The sequence below is a fragment of the Centropristis striata genome, chromosome 23, assembly GCF_030273125.1.
Source record: "Centropristis striata isolate RG_2023a ecotype Rhode Island chromosome 23, C.striata_1.0, whole genome shotgun sequence".
Classification (NCBI taxonomy): Eukaryota; Metazoa; Chordata; class Actinopteri; order Perciformes; family Serranidae; genus Centropristis; species Centropristis striata.
This window is the reverse complement of record NC_081539.1, coordinates 5,510,739-5,515,700: the sequence shown is the minus strand read 5'-3', so window position 1 is coordinate 5,515,700 and position 4,962 is coordinate 5,510,739.

Sequence of the window (4,962 nt, the reverse complement as noted above, 5' to 3'; positions counted from 1 at the left end):
CTTTGTAGTATTTTTGCGTGTCTTTGTGGTTGTTTTTTGTCTCTTTGTAGTATTTTTTTGTGTGTCTTTGTGGTTGTTTTTTGTCTCTTTGTAGTATTTTTGCGTGTCTTTGTGGTTGTTTTCCATCTCTTTGTGGTTGTTTTTTGTCTCTTTGTAGTATTTTTGTGTGTCTTTGTGGTTGTTTTCCATCTCTTTGTGGTTATTTTTTGTCTCTTTATAGTATTTTTGCGTGTCTTTGTGGATGTTTTTCATCTCTTTGTATTTGTTTTTTTTTTAATTAAAATGTAGTTTTAGCCTCGGCCTCCTGGGTGAAAAGACTTGTTAGGTTGCAGAGTGGTAAAGGAAACAACATAAAGTCACTTCCTATCGTCCTCGTAACACCTTAACTTCCATCATTTACGTGGACCATCTTCTATAACGCTAACCAGGAAGGTTTCACCCTAACCTTAATTAATTATAGGCTTTTTTTTATTTTATTATCCCAGATGTTTATTTTATTCTCAGACTTTAATTTATTAATTTTTGAACATTCTATTGTTGAAGTTCTAGTTTTGTAAAATGGTATTTATTCAAACATATGGAGCCAGTCTGCAGTAATGCAGCAGTTTCACATGCACACTCTAATGAAACAGTTTGATCATGAAATATCAGAGCTGATGAAACAACGAGGTTTCCTGATGATGAAAACAATAATTAGATGTTTGTGTAAGAGGCTGAAAAGAGACAGAGTAACTTTGTTCCTGCAGCGATTCAGACTTTTTCCATTTCAGAGACTTTCTAGTTTTCATTTTAGAGAGAAATATGATACTTTAATTGCTTTAGCTGGAGATGCATAAAGTCCACTCTTTATTTTCAGTATTTCCTTTAATGTACTTCTGCAAACTCAGCATGCCACTCCCCCAAACTGGAAAAACAAGGTTTTAATCCAGGTGTGAACTTGCTCTCTGCTCTCTGAATACTTCTGTGAATACTCATTGTTGAGCAAAGGTCAGCCACAGTTTTAATTATTTTTTATTTGCTTTAAGTGTCAGTGTAAAAATTAACTTTTACTGTGTTAATTATTAATTAATTGATGCTGAATTAATAATGTCATACATTTTAATTTTAAGTAATTATAGCCTATTTTTTTATTAGAAGTTATATATGTTTATATTATTTTAAGACTTTTATTTATTCATTTATTTATTATTTCATTGTTTTGATGTTGTATGTCTAGTTCTGCAGAATTTATTTATTTTAATGAATTTAATAAATGTAATTAATTTAATGTAATATTTAATTAATTTAATTTATTACATTTAATTACATTTAATTTATTGTATTTTTTTATTTGTATTTATTGAATTAATTTACTATAATTAATTTGATTTAATTTAAGTTATTGAGTATGTGATTGCAGTTGCCAGAGTTGACCACTAGGTGGCAGCAGCACACAGTGTGTTCCCTGTGTTCCTGTCCAGTTTTCCTGTAATTACCTGCATCAGAGACTTTACTCCAGCCAGGACAGTAAATGGTTTTGGGGGATTTAAGAGGCGACAGATGATGTCATTGTGTTTCCTCTGAGTCATGTTGCTGCTGGCGTCCTGCCAACCAGCAGCAGCAGCAGCACAATAACTGGATGAAAACCTGTTTGTTCTGGAGCTAAATCATCTCAACAGCCTGTTCTGTTCTGTTACACTGACAAGAAGCTCTGAATTACAAGAAATAAAGTATGCAGGAAAAGTGACAAAAGATTCAAAAGAAAAAATGAATTTCTGTTCTGTTTTCTGACTTGATTTGCAGCATGACATCCTCTAATTCTTCTATCCAAGTTAGATTTCTCTCCTAATCCCACACAGAGTGAATCAGAGTAAAACAGCTGCTCTGAAACAAGCTGAAGGCACTCAGCAGGAACAATCACCAGCATTAAGATGCCAGTTAAGAAAAATGGTGATTGCTGCATGATGTACGGTATTGATCCGTACTCAGAGAACATGCACCTTTTATTTAACCGAGTTGTTTTCTGTTCTCTGTAGTCTTGGGTTTAATCTGCTCTGGGCCATTTGTTGTCATGCATTTGCTTTTAAGTTTAATGCTGCACAAATATTTGTCTTTTTGGGGCATTTCAGTTTCTCAATCACCCATTCTCCTCTTCAGCTAGAGCTGGGAAAGGGTATGTGTCTGTGTGTGTCTGTGTGTGTCTGTGTATGCGTGCCTGTGTGTGTGTGTGTGTGTCTGTGTGTGTGCCTGTGTATGTGTGTGTCTGCGTGTGTGTGCGCCTGCGTGTGTGTGTCTGTGTGTGTATGCGCCTGTGCGTGTGTGTGTGCATATATGTGCGTGTGTGCCTGTGTCTGCGCGTGTGTGTATGTGTGTCTTTGTGTGCGTGTATGTGTGTATTTGTGCGCCTGTCTGCGCCTGTGTGTGCGTGCATGCAAACCTGTGTGTGCGTGCACCTGTGTTTGTGTGTGTGCGCCTGTGTGTGTCTGCGTGTGTGTGTGTGTGTGTGTGTATGTATGTCTGTGTCTGTATGTGTGCCTGTGTGCCTGTGTGTGTGTGTGTGTGTGTGTGTGTGTGCGTATGACGACTATAACTTCCATTTGTTAAGCGTCAGGAATGTTTTCTTGGAGTATTTTCACACGATCCTGTGAATTTTCTTCTTTTTTCTCGTGCCAGTAAAATCTGCAGAGTCAGCAGCTCCACTGGGAGAAATCTTTTCAAGGTGTTCCAACTGGAGACCGCCCAAACATTTCACTTTGTGTATTACCGGTAAAACGAGCAGCACTCCCACCAGCTTCAGCTGCACTTTGTGTTCACCAAGATGTTAAACAGAATCAACATTACAGAGCAGAAAGATTCAACAGATTCTTCTTTCAACATAGTAATTCGTCCCGTCAAGTTAGAAATCCTTCAACAAGGATATTGTTATTTAACCTGTGCATTTTATTAATTATATATATATATAGTACTGTGCAATAGAATAAATAAATATGCAATGAATTCTGCACAAGAGGTTCAGAAGATAAATAGAATAAGTTTACAGTGTGATTTTGCACAAGAATGTGATTATTGCACTGTACGAGATGAGATTGCTGCACTTGTGTGGATGTTATAATTGTTGGAGAATACATTTTAATATTTACATTTATAGTGCGTTATTAAACAGATATCGCAGGTGAGGTTTGTGGTCAAAAAGTCCATCAGTCATGTTGCAGGTGACGGTCAGGTCAGTCGAAGCCATGAAAGCTTCATTCAGACACAAAATCCACTTTATTTTTCAGACTTTTCTCAAAGCTTTGCCTCTTATTTTTTTGCCACACTGTCATTTGACCTCTTACAATTATTGAAAATGAAATTCAGTACTGTATAGCTGAACTGTTCGAGTGTTTCTATTGAGATCTCGGACTGTAATTGTTGGACCTTAAACGCATCACTGTGAGAACAGATCGTTACACTGTGACGATTTAATGATTCGTCATCTGGACCAGCTCATAAAAACTTCACTTCAATGTTTCAGAGCACTTTATAGCTTTGGGTGGAAGCACAATTCAGTTATTGAGGGTATTAATTATTAATTTGGAGGCTGAAATACTGAAGTAGAGGAGAGAAACTGCTGGGAGCAAACAAACAATCTACACCTATTATCTGTATTACCTTTATCTATAAGGCGCCTTTTTATGCAGAAAAATGTCAAATCTGGCAACATTTAACATTAAAATGACGGTTTCTTGCAGTAGCATTTGGACACACACACACACACACACACACACACACACACACATGCACGCATAAAATAAACAAAAAAGATACAAATCTACCAAAAAAGACACAAAATGGCAAAAAAAGATGTAAAAGTGACAAAATAGTCACAAAATTACCAAATAAATGACCAATAAAAGATGCAATTCGCTAAAGAGACACAAAATGACCAACTAAAGATGTAAAAATTACACAAAATTACACAAAATTACAAAAAAGACCCAAAAATGACCCAAAAATGGTTTAAAAATGACTAAAGAAAGTCACAAAATTAACACACACACACACACACACACACACATAAAAGGCCCCCTTTTTTTTTTTTTTTTCTTAGCTGTGGTCGTTTTGTGCCACTTTTGTAGTAGTTTGGGTCTTTTTATGGTAGTTTTTTTGTAGTCTTTTGGATCTTTGTGGACATTTTGCCTCCCTTTGAAGTGTTTTTACAGCTGTTTTATGTCTTTTTGTGGTTGTTTTTGTGCCACTTTTGTAGTTATATTAAATCTCTGTGTGGTCGCTTCAGTCATTTTGTGCCACTTTTGTAGTTATTTGGGGTCTTTTTTTTTACTGTAGCCTTTTTGGATCTCTTAGGTCATTTTTCGTCCCTTTGTAGTGTTTTTCTGGCTGTTTTGTGCGTCTTTGTAGTCTTTTTCTCTCTTGTGATTGTTTTTATTGTCTTGTTGTAGTTATTTCAAATCTCTGTGTTTTCATTTCAGTCATTTTGTGGCCTTTTTTGTGCCACTTTTGTAGTTGTTTGGGGTTGTTTATGGTTGCTGTTTTGTAGTCTTTTGGCTCTTTGTGGTCAGTTTGTACATTGCAGCTGTTTATGGCTCAATAATGGACTTTTATGGACATTTATTAAAGGAATTTTGTGTCATTTTTCACTTGGACACAAAAATATGGGAAAATATGGCCCAGGTTGAAAAATACTAAAAAATACAAAGTGATGATTTATAGTTTGTGGGCCGCCGCGCCACCAACCAGACACCAACCAGACACCACAGAGAAATTATGCAATTTAGGCAACAAGAGATCTGGCTGCAACTGTAAGCACAATCATTCATACATTTCCCCTTCAGCTAGTGCTGTGTGTGTGTGTGTGTGTGTGTGTGTGTGACTGTGTGTGACTGTGTGTGACTGTGTGTGTGCCTTTTTGTGTGTCTGTTTGGTAATTTTATGACTGTCTTTAGTCATTTGTACATCTTTTTGGTAGTTTTGTGTCTCTTTTGT